This window comes from Geotrypetes seraphini, chromosome 1 (assembly GCF_902459505.1).
Source record: "Geotrypetes seraphini chromosome 1, aGeoSer1.1, whole genome shotgun sequence".
Classification (NCBI taxonomy): domain Eukaryota; kingdom Metazoa; phylum Chordata; class Amphibia; order Gymnophiona; family Dermophiidae; genus Geotrypetes; species Geotrypetes seraphini.
This window is the reverse complement of record NC_047084.1, coordinates 284238303-284263417: the sequence shown is the minus strand read 5'-3', so window position 1 is coordinate 284263417 and position 25115 is coordinate 284238303. Positions and strand designations below refer to the sequence as shown.

The following is a 25115-nucleotide window of genomic DNA, read 5'->3' as shown; positions in this document are numbered from 1 at the left end:
TTCTCAAAGTGATATACGGTATATACCAGGCAAGAACAAAGCTTTAGTGGCCAAACACAGCAGATTTCTCCAACCACACAAATGTCTCTCAATTGCTCCCAGCAATCACAAATTAGGTCTTGCTTCTATTCCAGACAGTTTTCTCCACATTGGCTGGAAGCAGATGCCTTCCTTCTGGACTGGACTCACAAATTCCTGTATGAATTTCCACCAGTTCCTCTTGTAACAAAAACATTGTTCAAGCTCAAGTGGGAACCGGCCACCATGATTTTAATTGCTCCTTGATTCCCCCTTCTCCTTTGCCTATTTGTCAAGGATCTCATGCCGTTACAAATTTTCCCTTCTCTGATAACTCAGAGCCATGGTTCACTGCATCCCAATATGCAATCACTACATCTCACAGCTTGATTCTTTGCCACTTAACTGAGCCAGATACGGAATTTTCAGCTTCAGTCATGGTCATTATTGCTGCTCCTATGAAACTTTCTACCTAGCAATGTTACTGATCTAAGTGGACCCGTTTGTCCTCCATTCCATGGATCCAACCACCCTCTCCATTCCTTCAGTGTTGCACTATCTGCTCCATCTTTCCAACTCTGGCCTCAAGTCTATTTCAGTGAGAGTTCACCTTAGTGCCATTGATGCATTTCATGTTCTCCTCAACACTAAACCACTCATCCTATCGTATCCAGATTTATGAAAGGTCTTTTCAACTCTAAATATCTATTGAAACCACCTCCAGTTGTCTGAGACCTTAATGTCATTCTTTCAGCTCTTATGAAGCCTCCATTTGAACCTCTTGCAACCGCACATCTCAAGTATCTTACTTGGAAAACAGTGTTTTTAGTATCTGTTACTTCAGCTCGACATGTCAGTGAGCTTCAAGCACTTGTCTGTGACCCACATTTCACCATGACAAGGTGGTCCTTTGCACTCATCCAAAATTCCTTCCAAAAGTGGTCGCAGATTTTCATCTCATCCAGTCTATTGTGTTACCTGTCTTCTTTCCGAAGTCTCATTCTCATCCGGTAGAAGCTGCCCTTCATACCTTGGACTGTAAGTGAGCTCTTACTTATTACTCATACTTGGAAAGAACTAAAGATCATAGAACTTCTCAACTGTTCGGCTCCTTTGATCCTAACAGACTGGGAGTTCCAGTTACCAAACGGACTCTTTCTTCTTGGCTAGCATCTCCTTCTGCTATGATCAGGCTAAGTTGCACCTTGAGAGATGTGTTACAGCACACAAAGTGCAAGCCATGGCTGCATCAGTGGCTTTTTTGCGTTCTACCCCAACTGTAGATATTTGCAAGGCAGCAACTTAGTCTTCTGTTCATACCTTCACATCTCACTACTGTTTGGAGACTTTCTCAAGACAAGATGGCCAACTTTACCTCCATTCCCTGTCTTTTCAGCTTGGGAGTCTCACATGTGAGAATAGGCTGCCTGCTTGTCCTAGAATAAAGCATAGTCACTTACCATAACAGGTGTCATCCAGAGACAGCAGGCAGATATTCTCACATCCCTCCTACCTCCCCTGGTTGGTTTCTTGGCTCTTAGCTGGTTTACGGGCAGTCACGAAGTTTCTGAAACACTTAAAGTGACAGTACACATCTGACTGTCCGTACTGGGTTCCATGGACGACATCACCCACATGTGAGAATATCTGCCTACTGTCTCCAGATAATACCTGTTACGGTAAGTAACTGTGCTATTTTACCATACAAAGAAAAATAAACAGAAACAGGTAACATGACAAATTGAGAATTCTTTTTTTTTGAGTTCAATATTTTTTATTGAGTTTTTTGAAAAAATATAAGAAACAGTTCAAGTACAGGGTATCAAAAAATAAAACAAAACATTTAGTATAACAAATATTCAGTTGTATTGTGCAATGTAGAATTGAATCGTTTTAAAAGATCTAAAGTACTAGGACTGTTCATGAAAAGATAATAAAAGAAAAGATAAGAGGAAAGAGAAATTGAAAGAAGAAAGAAAAAGAATAAAATGAGGAAAAAGATGAAGGTAAAGAAAAAGAAGATGAAGAAGAGAGGAGTGTCTATGAAATAGATTGAACATATGAGTCTAGGAATTTCCAGGGTGATTTACATTGTGTCAAACTTTTGGAAAGTCGAATTATATTTTTCTTTTCATAAGCATATGATTCAAATTTATGATACATGCTCAAAGAATTCCACCAAAAGGTATAGTTTAGTAATGAAGAGGACTTCCAATTTTTCAAGATGTGCATAAGGGCAGTCACAAACATTGCATCAATGAGTTTAGGAGGACAGTTAGACTGTGTAAAACAAGGGTGTTGAGATCGGAGAATTATAATGTCAAAGGAAATTTCTTCTGAACAATTGGTAATAGACTTTATGGTGTCCCAAATGCATGTCCAAAAGGAACGAACTTTAGCACAGTGAAAAAGCATGTGATCAAGAGTCCCAGCTTCTTTCATACAATTCCAACATATAGAGTCTTGTTTTAGGTTAGCTTTCCACATCCGAAAGGGTGTCCATACCGCATTCCACATAATGAAGAACATTGATTGTGAGACTCTGGATGATAAAAGAGGTCGGTTTGTCGATGACCAGAAGAGTTCCCAGTCAACATCAGTAAGTGAGGTTGTCAGCATAGATTCCCAATGTTTCATGGAATGAGAGGAAAATGTGAAAGAGTGATCTCTTAGAATACTATAAAAGAGAGATATCGCTTTACCTTTTGATATAGCCAATGTGGACCAGTGATACAAGGTGTGAATGGATGTCATATAATCAAAGCGTATAGACATAGAAGATAACGTCTTAGTAAGAGAAAGCCACTGTGAGTAAGCAGAAGGAGACAATGAGTAAGTAGAGCAAATTGTGACAAAGGGAACAAACGAAGTGAGAGTGGTTATCTGATGGAGAGACCACAAACCAGCCCACTGCCACCTTTTCCATGAAAGAGATTTACTATTGATTTGGATTTTGGGGTTATTCCAAATGGACAAGAGTGGACTGTCTTTAATTGAAATCTCTGCGATTACGTCTAGTATGTGAAGGGCATGCTGCGTTGCACTCAATAAGGAGTATTTTCTCAAAAGTTTGGGCACTGGCACCGTCAACAAGCATGAAACATGTAATGGTGCACATAAAAACCGTTCCAGGTCAAACCAGGTTGGTGAGTCTTGGGTACTAGGGTTAATAATCCAATAGGCTCCATATTTGGCCAATGATGCGATATAATAAAAATGAAAATCTGGTACATTCAAACCCCCATTAATTTTAGAGGCTTTCAGCTTGTCGAGAATTCTTAAAGAAATACAGAGAGTTCTAACTCACTGTTTAAGCTAGCTGGTAAAATAGTGTTCATTTCAAAAATGCAGCATTGCTCTATTTGAAACAAAATGGAATCAATATTGCCACCCCACCAAGGTGGTCTAGCCACTTTGTATACAAAAAAACTAAGATCAGAAAAAGTGTGTGAATAATTGAGACAATATTGAACCAGTGGTGCAGTTATACTGCCTCGCCTGACGTTACTTCTGTGTTCAATCATGAGAGTTTTAATTTTTCTTAGTTTTACCAATATAAATCAGATAACATGGACAAATGATGCTGTAAACAGCAATTTCTGTGTTAGATTGTACGTTGTTGAAGCATATACATTTTTCCAGTAGTGAGATTACAAAATTTAAAATTGTTAGAGGATGGGCAGACAGATCAAGATCCACAAGGATAGTGGCCTGAATTCTGGTTGATCTCTGGTGTTTGAGTAGTAAAGGCTGAAGGAGTCGCAAATTCCTTGCCGTTTTGCCTGTGTGTGTGCGCAGTTGTAAGCTTTCTTTCTTTAAAACATTGGTGGCCTTCAAGTATATGCCAATTTTTCTTTAATATCCTTCAGATGTCAACAGATAAGTGTGAAAATCTCAAGCTGCATACTAAATCAGGGGAGATCTGTTGATGTGTGGATGGAGTAGTGAATGTGCTAGCTTCTTTTGCTTTTTCTAATGTTGATGCAGGATTATAGAATATCCTCTTTCTATGAATAATAATAATAATTTATTTTCTTGTATACCGCCCAACCAGTAGTTCTGGGCAGTTCACAACAGGAGACATTGGTAGAGATTCTCTTTCCAGTCCCTCAAAGGAACTGCATAAATGCCTTAGACACAGACACTTAGAATAGGGAAAGTTTTTCTTTAAACACCTGGTTTGGAAACCTTCAAAATGCAATACATGATTTTTTTGACTGTGGGTTTTCTATAAATTGTCTTATCAAACCCATACGTGTTCTTGATAATACGGATATACAAAAAGGAAATGTATACCTTTTACTGACTTCCGTTTTGTATCCAGTGTTGTATTTTTCAATGTTTTTAATAATCTGTGTTAGTTTCCCCTTGTATTTATATTTTGTAAAACCTTTATGTAAACCGCTTAGATTTTACAATAGGCGGTATATCAAAATAAAATAGAATCTTGAAATGTTTTCATGATGATAGTGCATTGTAAATTTCAAATTGTCGCCCAAATAATTCAATCAGATGTGACATTGATGAAGCCTGTATATACTTCCTTTCCAGAGTATCAAAATATCATCTATGTACCTCTTCCATAACCTGACCTCTTCTGAGAGAGGATTTGAATTCAAAAATTTCAGCTCAAACTGTGCTATTTTATAGAATGGCAATATCAGGTTCCATTGTCACACCAATGTTAAAGCCTTTAATTTGCTTGTAGAACTTTCATTGGAAACAGAAGTTCTCTTTGAGAGCCAAAGCCATTGAATTATGAATAATGTGGGAATCCTCTGTTCTTCCACTTAATACTTCTGTTAATTTAGTGAGAGCTTTCTCTTTAAGAAAATTGGTGTATAATGTCTCAATATCAGATGCCACTAGAATCAAATTCGTAATATCACCTCAAAATCTTGTAGCAAATTGATGTCAAGTGCTACATCATGTACGTGTGATTCTACCAATTGGATAAAGGGTCTAAGAAAAGTGTCCACAAATACAGATAGTGGCTCCAATAGAGATCCAGTTGCAGCTACTATAGGCCTACCTGGAGGGTTGATGATAGAATTATGTACTTTCGGTAATATGTAAATGTTAGGTATCACCAGATAATCAGGAATCAGGAATTCTCTTTTTGTCTATGTCAGGAAACCAAAAGTTTATCCAAAGTCAATCCAAAAATTGATTTCCGTCTTGAGTTCCTCCATAGGGTCTTGATCAAATAAGCATAAAGACACAGTATCATAGAATTGTCAATGAACTTCTCTGAGATAATCAGGAGTGTTCATTATGACAGTAACCCCTCCTTTGTCTGCTGCCTTTATCACAATCATCATTTTCCCTCAAGTTTTTCATTGCTGTTTTTCTTCACTGGAAAGTTTGGTTCTAATTTACATTTGGTTCCTTTTGGATTGCAATGTCTAAGCCATGCTCTGCCGCGCACAGCTTATTCTTTTGATTGTCTAATTATGTTGAAATAAATACTGTTTATTTATTGCTGAGTATTTATTTCAACATAATGCAATCATTCTCTCCCCGTTGCTGAGCTGATCACACAAAAATTAATGCTGTTTACTTATTTCAAATTATCCACTATTATATCATAGTTTGGATTTTACACCTAATAGATGGTAGTATTTAACCAGACAGTAAGCTATATCTTGCATTCTCCCATTGTAGTTAATGGGTCGGTATTCACTATTCACAAATAGCAAACTAGACTACCAGCTCTCCAATTTACTGATAATGACCCCAGACTACAAATCGTTCAGAAAAGAAATAAAAAACATGCTATTCAAGAAATCCTTGAAGACAAACTAACACCGCAAGACTCATCCCAATTCTCTGAAGCAACCCGCTCTAGTCTTCAATTCCTCTGGAAATGGCCAGATAACTTCTTTTGTAATCCGCCTTGAACCGCAAGGTAATGGCGGAATAGAAATCACTAATGTAATGTAATGTAATATTCACACAATCACTGCATTACGTCACTCCATTTTTCATCCATTTTACATATCTCTTTATAGATCACTCTCACAGATTCACTACTCACATAATTTCAGCATTCATTCAAGATCATACGTAACATACATTTCATCATTTTTTTCATTGTTTTCATTTCATTTGACTTTTTCATATATAATACTTACAATAATTGATTCCACTTCCAATTTAATATATTTGTTTACAGCGCAATTGTAATTATGTAATGTATGTGGTAATTTAATTATTCAATGTTTTTTTTATTATTTTCCATTTTGTATGTTGACCTTTTTAGTTACTGTATTTATGCATGTTAATATTGATGTACAAGTTATTTATTGTAGACCCCTGGTACAAGTGCTGTGCGCTGAAACACGCCTTGTGTGTTGGGTCAATAAAGACTAGTTCCAATTCATTTGAGGCCCTTGGTGATTTTTTGTTTGGTTTGTTCTTAGTGTACCGTACTTTAACCCTCTCTGTGTTATTTGAAAAGTTTAATGCCATTTTCTTATATTTAGGATTCTGTTTGGAGTTTGCTTCTTATAAGTTTTTATTGAGAACAAGCAGGACAGTATGTATTCACATGTGGGTGACATCATCCACTGAGCACTGGTACACGCACTGCTCAATTTTCTATTCTAAAATCTTTTGGTGGGTTCTACCATACATGTTCATGTTTCTACCTGCCTGCCCAACTATTGCGGGGCCCACAGTTTTCTCTTCATTCACTGAGCACAAAAGACATGTCTTCTGACTATTGTGTAATTTTTTTTCTCTCTCAGTAATTTTTGATTGGCTTTCCAGCCACCTTCTGAGTAGCATGGGATCATTTTTACTTTTATTTTTCTCCTGTTCCTTTATTTATTTATTTTTTTATATTGGAAAATCTTTTCAATGCATTACATTTCATAATAAAAATAAACACCATTTATCATACCTATAGTAATTCACTAAGCATTTTGGTAACTAATTCTTTTTGATATCTCCTTCTCTATAGTTCTTATTGCCTAAACTAACTATTGTAAACCGAGACGAGCTTTCCTCGATTGAAGTCTCGGTTTACAAAGCCAATCATTAGATTAGATTAGATTAGATTCAATACTCAAATAAAAGAAATATAATTTCACTCAGGCTTTAATAGATTCCATAGCCCTCATCAAGAGGAGAATGACTTTCTTACATAAACAAGAAATTAACTTTTAGAAAATAATGCCACTTTTAAAGTTTTATTTACTTTTCTGCATCTCACAGGTTCCATTTTTTCAGAATTCAGCCGTTTTATTTCATTTTGGCTATTTTTCCGGATACATCACAGAAGCCTCCTAATGCATTTAAGAAGAACTCCGTGTCTGTGATTGATTCATAAGAACACGGAATTGCCATACTGGGACAAACTGAAGGTCTATCAAGCCCAGCATCCTGTTTCCAACAGTGGCCAACCCAGGTCCCAAGTACCTAGCTAGATTCTCATGACTAGCTGTCTCTTGCCTTGGGCCTGATCAGTGGTTGTAGGAGGGGGGACAGTCAGCCCCGTGCACCATCTTGGTTGGGGCGCCAGCACCTGTCCTCTTCTCCACCACCCCCTGCTGTGTGCCCCTTCCCTTCCCTCATACCTCTTTAATTTTCCTGGTTCGAGCAGTATCACGAACTTGCTGCCCATGTCGGTGTCGGCTCTCTCTGATGTCACTTCTGGGTCCCTTGCCTAGGAAGTGGTGTCAGAGGGAGAGCCGGCATGACACGGGCAGCAAGTTTGTGATGCTGCTTGCGCTGGGAAAATTAAAGAGGTATGGGAAAGGGGGGCACGCGTGGAGTGGGGGTCAGGAAGGAGTGAGGGGTGGAGAAGAGGGAGGGGAGGGTGCTACCACCCCAGGCACCACTCACACTCTATGCCATTGGGCCTGATAATTAAACCTCTCACTATAAGTCAGTGATAGCTAACCTTTTTGAGCCTGAGTGCCCAAACTGCCACACAAAACCAAAGAATTTCCTCAAAGTGCCAGCACGTCAATAAACCTTAATAACAAGATTTTAGTATCTAAAAACTCTTTATAAAGTTGCCTGAACTATGTAACATCATTTTTAAAGGTTGGAATCTTTGTATTGTCAGAGAATCAATTTGATTCACAATCCTTTGGTTTTCATTTCAATTTATTGGCAATTTATAATGTTTTAATGATTTCATTCAATTTAATGAATTTAGGAAGAATTTGATTCAGTTACACAATATATTTTAAATGTATTATTCACATAACATGTCAAATGTATCCTGAGTAAAAAAAAAGATAAACTTCTTAAAACTGTTAACTGGGTCAAGACTCGGTGTGCATTCCCAAAGAGTCTATACATGTTTTTTTGTAAAATTTACAATCAAATTAGAAAATAGTTAAATCATTACATTTCTAATAATATGATGTAAAGAAAACAAAAGAGCTTTCAATTAAACCTACCGTTTTTATTGGAAATTCCAGATTGGAATACAACAGGGCCATGTAAAGTCCCTTTTTTAAATAACATCTTTAAATAATATTTAAATAACTTAGAAAGTGTCTTAACTGCAAACTGAAAACACTGCTTCATGTAAACATATGCATTGGGCATGCTCTGAAAAAAATTAATGTGATTTTTGTTGTTGCATGCATGCTGATAACTTGTCAATTCTTGGCTCATAGTGCGTTAATTTCAGAGCAACACATGCAGCACTCATGTCATCCGTTAATCTGTTTCTAGCATCAGATTTTATATGATTCAAAGCCGAAAACAGCTGCTCACAAGCATAGGATGACCCAAACAAAGTAAGAAGAGCAATCCCAAGTGCTTTCATGGACTTAAAATTGTCTGGCAGAGAATTCCACGCTTTTAGGGTTTCATTTTCAGAACTGCTAGCAGTGATTTCATTTGTCACCCTTTCACACTCAATACGTTCAAGAGCCGCACGCAGGTCATTGAATTTACTTTTCCAGATAGAGCTTTCTTGAAATTCCAGTAGCTCCATTTCCAAATTTTGAATATCCAACCACTGTAAGCAGGAAAGATCAAGATCTTCAAATGTGGACTTTTCTGGGGAAGTTATAAATGAAAGGGTTGTCTCCATCTTACGGAACTGAGAAAATCTTTTACTAAAATTCTCCTTTGCTTCGGCTACAATGGTGGAATATGCTTTGTGGATTTCCTGGTGTTTTTTATGACTGTCCACAAATGTTGTAGAATTATCCAAATGTATTTTTAGGTTGGGAAAATATTTTAGCTGTCCACTCTCAAGGTCTTTTTCAAAAACATGCAATTTTCTCTCAAAAGCTTTGATGTCACTAAACATGCTTTCTGCTGTTTTTCCCATGCCTTGTAATTTTTTGTTTAGTACATTAAAGTGGTTAGTAAAATCTGTAAAGAACATGAGGTTGGTAAGCCAGGCCATGTTGGTGAGTTGAGGATAGTCTTCCCCCTTTTCGTTCATAAATAGCCTAACTTCTTCCAAGCAGGCCACAAATCTCTCTAACACTCGTCCTCTGCTCAGCCACCGGACATTATTGTACATCAGTAAAGTGTTATATTGTGCCTGAACCTCATCAAGAAGGGCTTGGAATTGTTGAAAATTAAGAGCACGTGCCATGATGAAGTTCACCATTTTTGTTACATCTTTGAGGACATCGTCAAGTTTTTTGCTGCTTTCTTTGGCGCAGAGAGCCTCTTGATGTATTATGCAGTGAAATTGAATCAGTGGATGTTTTGCTTCCTTAGCAAAGAAATGAATGAATCCTGATGTTGTCCCCACCATGCTAGGTGCTCCATCGCTAGTAACTGAAACTACTTTTTCTGGACTTATGTCTAGTGATGAAAAAGCCTCCATTACAGCATTGTGGATATCTATCCCTTGTGTTCTTCCAGGCAAAGACAGCAGTTTTACCAGCTCTTCTCTCATGATGTCACCAGTAGCATAACGCAAAATGAGCGCTAGTTTTGCATGGTTAGTAATATCTGTACTTTCATCCAAGCACATGGAGTAGAAGGGTGCTTTTTGTAAGTCGCAAGTAAGCTGTTGACTAACATCAGCAGCCATTTGCAGAACCCTATCTTTTGCAGTATTTCTGCTTAGCGGCATCTCAGAGATGCGCTGCACAATTTTATCCTTTTTTTTGGAAATCATGGAAGAGTGAATTACTCCCAGCCAAAATTGCCTTTTTGATAAAATCTCCATCAGAGAGGGGCTTACCATGTTTTGCCATGCACAGTGAAATTTGAAAGCTGGCAACTGTAAGATGATTAGTTTTTGAAAGATAGTTGCTAAAACTAAGAGACTGGGAGTGATATTTCTTTAATTTTCCTACAAGGAACTCTTTTCTTTGAGCTAAACCAAGTTCAGCAACACTGTTATGGTTGGTCTCAAAGTGACGTTTGACACTTGATGTGCGAGACACAACACTTTCATTACACATAATACACAATGCTTTCCCACTGCGTTCAATCACTCCATATGTACTCTGTCCAGGCCTCTTGGAATGGTCTTCCACTATCTGTTTTTGCTTTTTTTTTTGCTGTACTCATTTTCTTTGTTCAAGACTTCAAGTCTACAAAAAGATAAAATTTGTATAATAAAAAAAATCTAATGAAGTGCTGTATACAAATCCGTCCCCATAAAAAAATATGTTATTGGGGAATTTTACTAATTGTAGACATCCGTTTTGGTCAAAAAATATACTGTCCGGGTGAAAACCGGACTTCTGCAACCTGAGTGTATGGGAAAAGGACTTTTATTTTTCATTATTGGAGCCTTTGTTATTTTATTATGATGTTTACAAAAGCACTGTGAAGGGCCACATATACACTTTACTGTTTTTTGCTATATTGAGTTTTCCATAAGGTACAGCGCAGAGGATTAGTGTGTTGGTTGTTCACAGAGAGCCCAGCCCTCCTCTCAACTTACTGAACTTCTCTATGCAATCATCCTAAGCAGCTTTTTTATTTCCTCGAATTTAGCATGTTCCCCATGGAAGATACAGAGGTTTTTACAGAGGAGCACATTATTAGACACATTAACTTCCCCCATATCCTCACCTCTCTAGCATGGGAGCACTAGGAACTGTTCCTGATTACAGATGTCACATGTGGAGTCACACTACAGCCTCACTGAGTTCCTGTGACAGACTCAGTGTGAAGCTTCTCTTCCTCCCCCCACTTCCCCCTCACACACTGCCTGGCTCATAGGATACTAAGGGGAAGACAGGCAGGCTAAACATCCACTCACAGGACTGCAGCCAGCACAGGAGGATGGGGCGCGGCCCACCGGGACAATGCCCGGTCCTCCCAATGGCCAGTCCGGCCCTGTTGCCAGGTGAGCTGCAAAGCAGACACCAGCACACTCGCCTCCCGCCGCGCCACATATCTTAATTGCGGACTAGAGAGTTGCGCGGGGACAGAAATCCCACCCGTCCCCGCCAAAGTCTCACCCGTCCCCGTGAGGAATCCCACCCGTCCCCGTGAGGAATCCCTCCGTCCCCACCCGTCTCCACGAGGAATGTCCTCCGTCCCCGCCCGTCCCCGTGAGGAATCCCCTCCGTCCCCGCCCGTCCCTATAAACTTCAGAAATAGTTATTTCATTTAATTATGCTACTGAATTAAAGGCTCTGGTAGAAACCCATTTACAAATAAGCAAAAAGACTTTATTAATTTGGAAATATTAATTGGGAAGAATACACACTTTGTAAACGGGTTTCTACCAGAGCCTCTTTTGTTTATAAATTTTTATCAACACAACTAATATATTACTTTATCCTGAAGCAAAAAAAAAAAAGAAAAAAAGAAATAGAATTCTTTTCATACCTTTGTTGCCTGGTTTCTGCTTTCCTCATGTTCTCATTCAGTTCCTTCCATCCACTGTCTCTCTTCCTTCTGCGTCTTCCATTTGCTCTGTTACTGTGCCTCTCCCTTTCTCCCCCCTTCCAAATTGGTCTGGCACCCATCTTCTTCCCTCCGCTGCCCCCATAGTCTGGCATCTCTGTCTTCTTCCCTGCCAGAGTCTTCTCCCCACTCTCTCTTCCCCATTTCCTTTCAGCGTCCTTCTCCCCCCCCATCTTCCCCATGTCCTGTCAGCGTCCTTCTCCCCCCTCTGTCTTCCCCATGGCCTTTCAGCATCCTTCTCCACCCCCCCCCCGTCTTCCCCATGGCCTTTCAGCGTCCTTCTCCACCCCACCCCCCATCTTCCCCATGGCCTTTCAGCGTCCTTCTTCACCCCTTTGTCTTCCCCAGTGCTTTCAGCGTCCTTCTCCCCCCTCCTTCTCTCTCGCCCCGGGTGCAGCACAGCTGGCCAGGTCCCCTTACTTTTGTGGCGCTTCCGCGACCGACAGACCGACAACAGCCCCGGTCTGACAAACCTCCCTGCCCTTAACCGCGAATCTAAATTTCCTTCTTACAGCTGCTGTAAGAAGGTAATTTAGATTTGCGGTTAAGGGCAGGGAGGTTTGTCGGACCAGGGCTGTTGTCGGTCGGTCGGGTTAGCTCCACAAAAGTAAGGGGACCTGGCCGGCTGTGCTGCACACGGGGCGGGGCGGACCGCCCCCCTCCCTTGGTAGCCACTCGAGCCGCGAGGCTACTCCTCCTTATCTACCCTGCCTGCAGCACAGAGCCGAACGGAAGTCTTCCCGACGTCTGCGCTGACGTCGGAGTGAGGGAGGGCTTTGTTTAAGCCCTCCCTCCCCTCCGACGTCAGCGCTGACGTTGGGAAGACTTCTGTTCGGCTCTGTGCTGCAAGCAGAGCAGGTAGGGAGAAAAGCCGCGTGACTTAGTACATCCAGCCCCGCAGGAACCCCGCGACCCTCGGAGGCGTCCCCACGGGATCCCCGCGACCCGTGCAGCTCTCTATTGCGGACCTTCCCGCGTGCCAGCTGCAAGGCCTTCGCATGCCACAGGTTCGCCATCGCTGTTATAGCTTGACCTGTAGAGAGAGGGAAGGGGATTCTGAAAATGGTGAACCACGTGAATGAGGTCAAAAGAGAGATGGTGACAAGATGAGTGAGAGAGAAGTGAGTACGTAGTAGAAATGTGGTAATGGGGAGTAGATAGCAGGAAATAAGAGGCTGGGAAAGGAGTGAAATGGGAAATGGGAGAGCTAGGGACAGAGAAGATTGAGAATTGAGAGGTAACTGAACATTTAAAAAGAAGAAGGGTGAGAAAGAAAGCAAAATTTGAATGGACAGAGGCAAAAAAGAAAAGAAAAAGTTAAAGCTGAAAGGGAAAATCAATATGTTGGAGACAAGCTTAAGGAGGAAATGGAACAAGAGGAGAAAAAATTAAACAGCAGCCACTGGAAAGAGAATTAGTTGAAGATAGACAAAAAGCAAAAAGAGAAACTGGGACCAAGATGATGGAAAAACAAAATATCCAGACAAGATAGAAAAAATTGTTTTATTTTGAATTTATTAACTAGAATATGTTATCTTTGGGATATGTGCATCACAATTATTTTTGTAGTCAGTGGCGTAGTCATATACAGCTGATTTGGGGGAGGGATTGGAGCCCAAAATTAGTGGATGGGTACCAAAGTTTCTTCCCACCTGAGTGCAATTTACAAATACTTGAGCTATTGGGGATTCCCAAGCCCTGTCACCTGAAGACATCTTCCTCCAGTCTGGCAACCCAAAATCTCCAAGCTTTGCAGCCAATGGCAATATCCTCAAGCTGCCACTGCTTTTATGCATGCAGGAAAGCCAAGGTGATTGGGGTGAGGGCAGGGAGGAGGGAAGGCAGCAGCTCTGCAATATTGCTGCCAGCTGCAGAACTTGGAAAGTTGGAGGGGAGGAGGTGGCCATCAGGTGGTGAGGCTTGGGGATCTCTACTAGCTACAGCAGGGAGATGTTCATTTTGAGGGAGCCTAAGCTCAAAGTGGGAGGCCCAAAAAAGCAGTAATATTTACCCTGACTGAACGATCCTCCACATGCACCGCTGACAACTGATGTAGCATCCCCGCTCTGAAAAGGTTCACCGTAGCTGTAATAGAAGTGAATGGGAAAACCACGAGCAGGCATCCCTGTTCATTAGAGTCGGGATGCGGAAGCCTATGGCTGCTCCCACTGTCAGCGGTCCTCGTGGAGGATCACTCAGTCAGGGTAAGCGTTATTGCTTTTTTGGGTTCCTCTCCACAGTGTACCTTTAATGAAGGTTTATTATTAGATACGTACATCTTCTATATTAATGATTGCAAATTTGGGACCTGCTCAGCCTTTTTTTTTTTTTGCTCATCAGCTAGTGTTAGTGTTTGTGTGGCCCCAGATTTTTTTCATCCCATGTGGCCCAGGGAAGCCAAAAGGTTGGACACTGCTGCCCTATTCCTTCACCATGAGCAGGGAGAGGTAATTTTCATAGTGTTCCAGGCCATGCACCAACCCTATTCCCCACTCCTACTCCTTCACCGTAAGCAGAGAGGGGTAATTTGCATAACACCAAATTTGAACCACCAAATTTCCCCGTCCCGCCCTACCCGGCTACTTTTTCATGCCACCCGGCTGGAAAAAATTTCTGGGGAGAACACTGATGTTGCCTCAAATCCTGCAGTCCTTCAGATTCTAGAAAGTTAACTATCTTTTCCTTCTGCAGCAACTCCTTCAGCCCACCGTTGATGTGAGGCTTATCAGCCTGTTTCTCACTTCTTCCCTATCCTCATTTTTTTGAAGAGATACCACATCAACATGTCTCCAATCCCACAAAATCTCTTTCATGTCTAAATAAATCCTTAAGAGGTCATCCCCCTTCCCCTCCCCCCCCCCCCCCCCCCGAATTTATCTGAGCTTCCTCATTTTCCTAGAATGTTCCTATCTGACCCCAAAGCTTTGTCACTTTAAGATTATCAGGTTATCTATAAACATTTTCTTCTATGAACAGTACAATATCCACTCCATTTCCAGATGTACCCTTAATAGCTGACCATGATCTTTCTCCAGGATTTTCTTCTATGAACACTGATGCAATTTTGATCCAGACTTATAAAACATAAGCATAAAGGAAATGCATGAATTGATTAGCAAAGTAAAGAATTTTCTCCGATAACATGCAGGTATAATATTCTCACATATGGGTGACTTCATCCACTGATCCTGGTATGGACATTATCAAGTGCACTGTCACTTTAAATTTTAGGCAGTGCCCATACTGTACACATACTGGTGCCTTTCTGCCCAACATTGGCTTGCAGGGCCATCAGTTCTTTGTTTTCCGTGGAGTTGAGAAGCTGTGTCTTCACTTATCTCTTCAGCATGTCAAACTTTTGCCTTCTCTTTTTGGGCCTTCTTGTACTTATCTTTCTCATAATATCTTGTTTCTCTTGTGTGCCAGTATTTTAACCAAATTTAATTCATTTTTGTCACTATTTTATTTCTTGGCCTTTGGGCTACTCCAAGCCCTTTTTTTTCCTCCCGGGAGTGTCGACCTTTTTCAGTATCCTAGTTACTCGACAAGATAGTCTTCCTCAGGGGTCCCTGAAAGTCCTATGGTAGTAGATACGTGGAGTAACAAGTATGTGGAGAATCGTGGAGAATGCGCTACATAAAACGGATGCCTCAAGTTCTCGCGGCCCAGTTGTGTACGAGGCATGAGTGAGCTTTTTGCGCTGCTGCTTGGCCCTGAACCGCTCCCTGAATGGCTGCCGCCAGTTCTCACGAGTTCCTCGATAACTGGTGGCAGCCATTCAATGAGCTGCTCAGCGCTGGGCAGGAATGCAAAAACTCACTCCTGCCCGGTACAACTCTGGACCACCAGGGATTCAAAAAGATATGCAGAGGGAGGAAAAAATTAGTCAGAGCTGGCTGGGGCAGGAGACGGAAGGGATCCCTCTTGACCTGGCCAACCAAGTCATACGGCAGGCTGGCGGAGGCCTGCAACAAGTCCGGGAGTGTGAGGTGAGCGCTAACCCGAATACAAGATGAGATCTCCAAGTTCCAAGTTTATTCACAGTTTGATATACCGACCATCAAATAAATATCTGGATGGTTTACAATTGTTAATATTGGAGTTTAAAAAAGAGTAATAATAATAATAAAAGAAAAAAATAAATAAAACAGGGAGACATAAAGACCGGACAAAGACAAAGATATGGACAAAGTTGATACAATAGGCACTGGGTGAGGGGAAGATTCAAAATTACATTGAAGTAAAAATTAAAATAAAAGGGAGGTAAGAAGGGGAAGGGATAGAATGAATACAGGAGGGGGGGTCGCTTCTTAAAAGCGGTTCTCTTTAAGAGTTAAAGATTTTAGGACCATTTTTTTTGCCCAAAAATCTCATCTTATATTCGAGTATATACAGTATATGACAAAAAATTTTATCCTATGCGAGTAGCAGTGTTTCTCAACTCGGTCCTGGAGTACCCCCTTGCCAGTCAGATTTTCAGGATATCCACAGTGAATATGCATAAACTTGATTTGCATACACTGCGGCCGTTATATGAAGAAACAATGTACAATTAAATAGCACTGGCTTTTACTACCGCAGCTTTGTAAAAGGGGGTCTAATTGTCACCTCATGATGAAAATCCAGGATTTTTTTCCAACAATTTGTCAAACAAATACCAATATATCCACAGCCCTTCTTGCACCTAATCTTAAAGACACTCAAAGTAAAAGTATAGAATTAACATTTTTAGGGAAAAAAACTTGAATGCCTGCAAAGAAGTGTTCTTTTGCTAAGGTGCACTCAAAGAAATGAAAGGTCTATGACTGCTTCCTCTGCTGCTAGTGGTTTGGTTCCTTTTACTCTCTATGAATCAGATAGTGGTAGTGATGATATGGTGTCCCTCTACCAGCACCACAGCAACCATCGCTGGTAGTGGTAAAAGATCTGTTTTGTGCTTTAATTAAGTTACAGTTGGAACTCGTTGGGGAGTAACTTCATGGCCATAGTTTCACAGTGAACCCTGCTGTTGACTGTAACTTCTTCATACTGTAGGGTATCAAACAAAGTGCTACTTCTGCAAACAGGTCAGTGGGCAGTCTCAACTACAAAGATATTTTAACCATTCCACAATAATTCAACATCTCTAATTTATATTTCTTAATTTCAGTTATTGGTTTCCTCACAGTCTATATTTGCATCTTCATCTGGGTCCCTGGGTATTTTTTCTCTGGAGTCTATTTTCTAAAAGTGTTCCTCTGCCTGAAGCTATACCCTGTTTAGTCCTTGGGGCTTCCAGGCTAGTCAAGACTTGAAAAAACCATCTCTTTAATCTATGTTCTGCAGGAGTCAATAGAGAGAGTGATCCAGGAACAGATACAAAAAGGGGTGAATTGCTGCTCACAAATTTTGATCTTCAAGACTTCAGCTTTATGATTGGTGATATTAAAATGGTGAGAGTGAATCAAAAAGGAGCGATAATCAAAATATAAGCAGTTTCAGATATAAATCCTTACAGAGGTCCTTTTTTAACCCCCCCCCAAAAAAAAAACCCCCAAAACGGCGCTTATTCACTTAGTGGGACTCAATATGGGCTGTGTTTCGGTGCTCTCACCTGCATCAGGAGCTCAAACACAATCTTGAGCATTTACAATATTAACAAAAATGTTTTTTAAGGTGGCAGTATCTCTCAAATTTACAAGGCTTTATTGTATCAAGGTGATCCCCCTAACACATATACGAATAAGTGGGAAACATTGATATACTAACATTTTGACCAAGCTCAATGGTGGCAGATTTTCAGCTCACTTCTTAAAGTATCCATAGTGAGTAATTTGGTGGAGAATGGATTTAAACCATTATATCAGTGGTGTTTAACCCCAGTACAACTTCATCACATCAAAGCGGATAGCTCAGAGCTTTGTTGGCATGGATGTAGGAAGCAAGGAACTTTCCTTCATGTTTGGTGGCAATGCCCTAAGGCTAGGATGTACTGGACTACAATATTTGATTGGTTGACTGAAATTCATGGGGTGTCGATTAGGAAAGATCTGGAATGTAGCCTCTTAAATTTTAAACCAGTGGGAGTTCCAGCTAAATATCATAAACTTATTGCCTTCATTGCAAAAGCAGCCAGATTGTCTTTGGCAGCTGCTTGGAAACAGCCTGGAACACCCACTAGACAGCAAGTGCTGCTTAAAGTGGACTATGTTTGTCGAATATCAAGACTCACTGTGCTGCGCTACAATAGACTCTGGAGCTTTCTAAGGATCTGGAATTCTTATATACAATGGTGTAGCCATTTGTGATGAGACGTCGGAGCACAAATAAGAGAGGATGCCATGTTCATTGTTCTCTATGTTTATAATAGCATGATTGGGGGTTGGGTACTGTCAGATAGTTTAATTTTTGTATCTGTATGAGCACTGTACCAAATAATTAATGTACGGATGTATCTAGTGCTAGTATGCTGGCTGTTCTAGAAGCGATGTTAAGTGTTGAATATCATTGTTGCAATGTCATTTAGGCTATTACAACAACAAAAAAGTTTTTTTAAGCAGGTTTGCCAACACTTACACTTTGCACTTTCCTTTCTGACAGTTCCACTTTGATCTGTCCTACATTATCTTTTGGGATTATATTATTTTACCATTTATGTGAAAGCTCAAGATTGTGTTTAGATTCCTGATGCAGGCGAAAGCACCAAAACACAGCCCATGTTGAGTTCCACTAAGTTACTGTGAATAAGTACTGTTTTTTTAAAATAAAGGACCTCTGTAACAACTTTGATTCGCATGCTGTTTATATTTTGGTTATCTCCGTGAGGGGCTGCTGAAAAGGTCTCAGCCCAACTAAGAGGAGAAAGATGTGCAGCCATGAAATTTGCAAGTTGTTTCACACTTTTCTTGACACTTTTCATTTCATTTCATATCATTGAAACGAAAAGTGTCAAGAAAAGTGGAATAACTTATAAGTTTCATGGCTCCACATCATTCTCTTCTTGGTTGGGCTGAGAACTTTCCAGTGGCCCCTCGTACTGTTTGATTCTTTGTTTTTATATGGAGGCAGGTTCTTCTTTTTATTTTTTTTCCTGTATTTTCAAACTTGTGCCAGTTCAACCCCTTTTAATGTCTGTTATCCAGAGCTTAAATTCTTGCAGAACAACTCTGAATGACATCCCAGCACTTTTTTTTCCTGGGCCCCAGGGACGTGGAGAAGATCTGGCAATGTAAAAAGCATTCTGGCTCCCCCTGAAATGAAATAGAGCTGCTGGTGGGTGTGGATCATTTCTGGTTTACTAGCTCCTGAACAATGCAGAGCTAATCCAGAAGCATTGGAATTTCTTATCCTGAGATGGTGGTAGCCACATGGCCTTAATTTTTGCAGTTTCCTTGTACAATTGAGGAGCCATAAGGAGGAACAGATACAGTTGGAGAGACAAGGAGCGAATGCCTCTTAGGACTACTGTTTATTCTGCTACTTAGTATGTTGACTTCCTGGTCCTTGTATTAGTTATCATGCCAGTGTCTTGAATCTGGTGCTTCTACTCCTGGTGAACATAGTGATGGAGGGAATGAATGAGTGAAGGACTTGATGATAGGAAAAGAAGAGTGAAGGTAGCACAGGGGCAAGAAAGTGAGGGGACTGAAGGTGCCATGGGTTAAGTGAGAGAGAAAGGAAAGAATTAGAGATTCGAAGGTACTTTGGGGTCCGAGTGATGGAATTTAAGAGACTTGAGGTGTGAGTGTGAGAATCAAAAGATGTTAGTAAAGTGATCAGAGAAGGATATGAAGGGGTGTAGTGTTTGAAGGGAGAGGAAAGAGTGAGTGAGACCTTGCAGTTCTGCTGCCTCCCCCTCAAAGAAGGGAAAAAAGCAAGGCAAGTTCTGGACTTCCAGGACCCCCAATCATTTGAGAAGAGCAGGGAGTGCAGATGGTTTGCAGAGGAGAGCCGATTGATTCCAGCTCAAAGAGGAAGTTTGTACCTTACTAGCCAAGAGGGAGAGGAGAGTTGCTAATGAAGGCTGTTTTCAAGGGAGAGGAAATTAGTGACAAGAATTTGAGACCACCAGAGATTAGGGGGTTGAAATTTAGGAGCGCTACAGTTACTGTAGAGGACATGAGGTGGGGGGGTTGGAGGCTTGGGATTGAGGACCAGGATAATGAGGGCAACGAAGAGGAAATGCAAGGTAGTGAAAAAGGACCCCATTTTTTCTGCCCTCCTCTTACCCCAAAACATCCTTCAGATGGCTGCAGGTCATGGAGAACAGACTGAGATAGTCTTGGTTTTATTTCTAGTACATTGTATTAAAATAAAACCAGGACAGGCTCAGCTTGTCCTCTATGGTCTGAAGCAATCTAGTAATCCTATGCCATGTGCATAGTTTTTCTGTTTTTTTTTTAAGTGACAGTTCACGTCAATCCTGACCTGTCCCCTTTATACTCCAGAGGTCCACTTAAGTTAAGAACTAGGTAACATGCTCTTTGTAATAAACCAGCCTGATATCTCAAAGATTGTTCATATGTACTGTGAGAGAAGTGTGACTTTCTAGCATGCTTACATATCCAAGTAATATCATTCAGAGCACTTCAGGCATATGCATATATGCAACCATTTCTTTCTTTTGCTTTCCAAAATAAACAAGCACAACCTCTTTAGTAGGCGGAATGGGGGTGGCTGCTCTCGTGTGCCAGACGTTACATTTTCAATGAGCAGCATGGAAGCACATAAAGTTCCTTATGCATCTAGTGCAGTAGTAGCCCACAGTATGACAGATGACTTGGCAGGCAGTGATGGGGGACAACTGTAACCATGGCAGCTTCCCTCCTCCAGCAGAATACGAACTTGTTTTCTTGGATGAATTCTAAGGGAAGAGGAGAGACGTTGCAAAACCTGCCCCAGGATAAAGTATTTCTCTTGCCTTTACCAGACTCCTGGTGGATGCATACTGCGAGCTAATCCTGATAAAGAAGACTGTCACTCTGATCACTTCTATGGTATAATTCCACACCATTCATGTTCAGCTACCTACATTTTCCTGGTATTGCACGACTGTCGCAACAGATCTTGGAACATTTAATAGTTTTCGTTTTCATCCTGTAAGTGTTTAGAGCATAAAACACTGGTAAGTAATCAGCAGTCTGTAACTGATCACAGGTATGTTGTCCATTTTCTTTCTCTGCGGAACTTCTATTTAATGTTTCCTCCTTTACATTATTGAATTGATCACTCTGTCAGATTGAACAGAACTGGGCTTTAGTGAGACACAAATCAAAGTGCTTTGGCACTCCAGAGCATGTTGAGCTGTTTTGAATCACTTGCCGTTATCTCCCATTGATAGGTACTGTATGTTATCCTGTGTTACATTTCTCTGCTAGAGTTTAGCAAGTTGCATAATAAACTAGCATAAAATAAGATTATTTAAATCAATCATAAAAGAGACTTTTGATCCTTACATACTAACAGTGGGCTTCAGATAAACTTGACAATGCTTATTTAGTGATATATTATCACAGGTTTCCCTTGAATTCCTGGGATAGGGGTAACAAGCTTGTATATCTTGGCTAGGCTCCCTCCTGCCCCTAATACATCGCCTCATAAAACTAATTCAGCACACCAAACCAGAATATAAAAAGCAAACGGTCATTTTATAACCAGACTAGAAGGGCTCATTATAACAGAAATTCTTCACAAAAAATTCTATGTGGTAGCCAGGAGAAAACAGGATCTGATCTATATCAATAAAAGCTAAGTTGAATTTAATTAAAATAATAGTCTAATCCTAGCAGAGGAATGATAGGGTTTTATTTTATGTGATGTTTTTTTTTTCTCTCATTTCTGTTGAGGCACTAAATGGTATGAATAGCAATGTGTTTTTGATAGTTTCCTGGTTAACCCAGGAGTGTCCATTTTATAATTTCATTTTGAATGTTAAAACTCTAAGACACCTATGTTTTTAAAGTGCAAAGGTACCATCAGATAATCTTACTGGATTAACATAGAGATATGTGAGTTATTTTGATTTCTGAAAGATGAAAATTTGTCAAATCTTTTAGTTAAAAAAAAAAAATAGTCCTTCAGAAAGCTGCTGGGGATGGGAAAAATTTTTAGACATACAAAATAACTTCTTAAGCATTCGTATGCCAAAGAAAGTGTGATCTGTTAGAAATCAGCTCCATTTCACAGAAAATATCTGTTGAACAGCTGGGTCATATCATATCATGAGGGATTAGTCTTTTAAAGCCGCTGGGAGATATGATAGAGACGTTTAAATACCTACGTGGTGTAAATGTGCATGAGTCGAGTCTCATTTGAAAGGAAGCTCTGGAATGAGAGGATGAAGTTAAGAGGTGATAGGCTCCGGAGTAATCTGAGGAAATACTTTTTTACAGAAAGGGTGCTAGATGCATGGAACAGTCTTCCGGAAGAGGTGGTGGAGACAGAGACTGTGTCTGAATTCAAAAGGGCCTGGGATAGGCATGTGGGATATCTCGGAGAGAGAAAGAGACAATGGTTACTGTGGATAGGCAGACTGGATGGGCCATTTGGCCTTTATCTGCCATCATGTTTCTATATTATTTGCTGTTCATTTACACATTTCAACTTCATGCATCAAGGCCACAAACTAACTGTACTGTATACTGTGCATTTCATTCCTGGGCTGCATTTCCCCCTTCTTCTATGCCATTCCTTTCCCTCCATATATGAGGCCAGTGTGAAAAATTAGGAAAATATTTTTGTGTGTTCTTGTAATTTTCAGCATGATGGATTTCAGTTACCAGTACAGAACTAGGGATTGAAAAATAGCATAAGCACTAGTGAGACATGGCTTCTGTTTTGAGAATGCAGAACTGTTATCATTCATCATCTGTGGCTTTTACTCTAGGTAACATCAGTAGTCACACCATGTCCATTGATATTTTTAGGTAAATTAATGACTGTGTGAAAGTTAACTGCAGTCTGTTCACTGAATCATTTTTTATGTTAACCTTTTCATGCTATTCAAATTGTGCCATTACTAATGAACTTTCCAGATGCACTGACTCATTTAATCTGTATGCCAGTGCTAAATCTGCACCTATAAGTGTGCAAAAAGGTTTCTAATGCTTGTTCATATTTCAGGGGTGTCAAAGTCCCTCCTCGAGGGCCGGAATCCAGTCGGGTTTTCTGGATTTCCCCAATGAATATGCATTGAAAGCAGTGCATGCAAATAGATCTCATGCAGATTCATTGGGGAAATCCTGAAAACCCTACTGGATTCTGGCCCTCGAGGACCGACTTTGACACCTGTGGATTAAATAATAGTAGCTATACTTATCTAAATTCTCCTCTGATATGAGAGCCAAAGATAAGGCAGGCAGAATTTGTGGGAAGAATGAGATTCTAGCCCCTTTAGTCCACCAAATTATTTTTTTAAATAAATGGTTTAGTTTAAATCTTAGGTAATATACATTTATTTAGCTTAATTAGTGTTAAAACAACATATTTGTAAGCATTTTAAAACAGGAAAGTATTTTCATGCAAAATTAAAAGGGCATATAAAAATCTAGACTGAGAAATACATTGTTGGGGGGGGAATTACGAATACTCAATGTGCGCTGTCTGTCGCAAGGCCAGTTTTATTTTTATGGACTCTACTTTCTGTCCATCCCTTGGGCCTGAATTGCAAAAACACTTTTTCTCATATCTGTGAGGAAAAGGCCTAGGAGCTCTTTTACTAAACTGTTTTAACCCCCTCTTTACTAAGGCGCATGCTAAATGCTAACGCGTCCATAGAATATAATAGACACATTAGCATTTAGCTCGCGCTGATATTTAGCGTATTTTAAATTGGCTAGCGCGCCTTGGTAAAAGGACCCCTAAGTGCTAATGTACACTTAACACAAGAAAAAAGGCTTACCGCAAAAGGTGTTAAAGCATTTTGTGGCAATTTCCTTGTCAAAACATGTTAATAACACACTATTTTTTTTGTTATTTTATTTGGGAGGGTTGTGAGTAAAGTACGGAGGATGGTCATGGAAATGTTATTCATCTAGCATGTTTGCTTTTGCATGTGCTAGGTGGATAATGCAGTCGTAGTACCACATTAATAATTTTGCTAATGGAAAAATTAGGACCTGCAAAATTAAAAAAAAAAAAAAAAATCCTTAATTGTGGGCAACATTATAAATGGGCTTAGCAAGCGGTAAAGTCCCATGTTAAAATGCATTAAGCCCATTTCTTACCTTTTACTAAGGTACGGTAGCCGATTTAGTGTTTGCTAAACGCTAATGCGTCCATAGGATATAATGGACGTGTTAGCACGTGCTAATTTTTAGCGCACACTAAAACAGCTAGCGCGCCTTAGTAAAAGGATCCTTTATTAAAAAGGTCCCCTAGTGAATTAGATTCTTTGAGGGACATAATAAAATAAAATGTCAACGTCCCCTTTTGGCCTAAGGCCCTAAATGCTGAAAGTAGCAGCAGGGAAAATGTCCATTCAAAAAAAAAAAAAGTCCAAAATGAGCGTTTTTTTGAGAATGGCCTACCTCTACGTTCAGCAGTTTAAACGCCCAGACCACCACTACGTCTAAACTTACAACACATTATCAACCAAAAAATAGCCTAAGTCCTAAATGCCCAAAATAAGACCTTTTAGGCGAAGGAGGGGCCAGTCCTTTGCTTAAAAGCAGGATTCTGTAACCGGCGTCTGTGAAAAACAACACCGGTTACAGAACACCCCCCCCCCCCCCTTCTGCAACGATTGCGGCAGGAGAGATGGCTCATCTCCCCTGCCGCGGTTCATTGCAGTTTGGGGGAGGGGGATGGCGATTGCGACAGGGGAGATACCCAAACTCTCCTGCTGCGATCCACCCCCCACCCCCGAACCAATACTGGCAGGAGGGAGCCCAACCCCTCCTGCTGAGGCGTGAGCCCCGCGACCCCATCCCTTAAAATACGAGCAGGAGGGAGCCCAACCCCTCCTGTCCACGGCGACCCCCCACCCCCCATAAAATATGGGCAGGAGAGAACCCAACCCCTCCTGCTCATGGTGACCCCCCACCCCACCTAAAATACATTCAGGAGGGAGCCCAACCCCTCCTGCCCACGGTGACCCCCCACCCCACTAAAATACAGGCAGGAGTGAGCCCAACCCCTCCTGCCCATGGCTACCCTCCACCCCCCCTAAAATACAGGTAGGAGGGATCCCAGGCCCTCCTGTCCATGGCGCACCCCCGTGAACAAATTCCCGATCGGCCTCCCAAGCCCCATGACCACCG

At 40.7% G+C, this 25115-nt stretch overlaps 1 protein-coding gene across 2 annotated transcripts in view; it reads left to right on the top strand.

Annotated features, from left to right (window-relative positions):
- The window catches only part of LZTS3 (leucine zipper tumor suppressor family member 3), a 303348-nt gene that overhangs the window by 28197 nt on the left and 250036 nt on the right, over nucleotides 1-25115 (top strand). The window contains exon 2 of one of the 2 annotated variants that reach the window (XM_033953014.1): nucleotides 20786-20980. The exons of the other annotated variant lie outside the window; for it this stretch is intronic. The gene's annotated coding sequence lies outside the window, so the exon portion shown is untranslated. The remainder of the gene's footprint in view (nucleotides 1-20785; nucleotides 20981-25115) is intronic. 2 annotated transcript variants of the gene reach the window in all.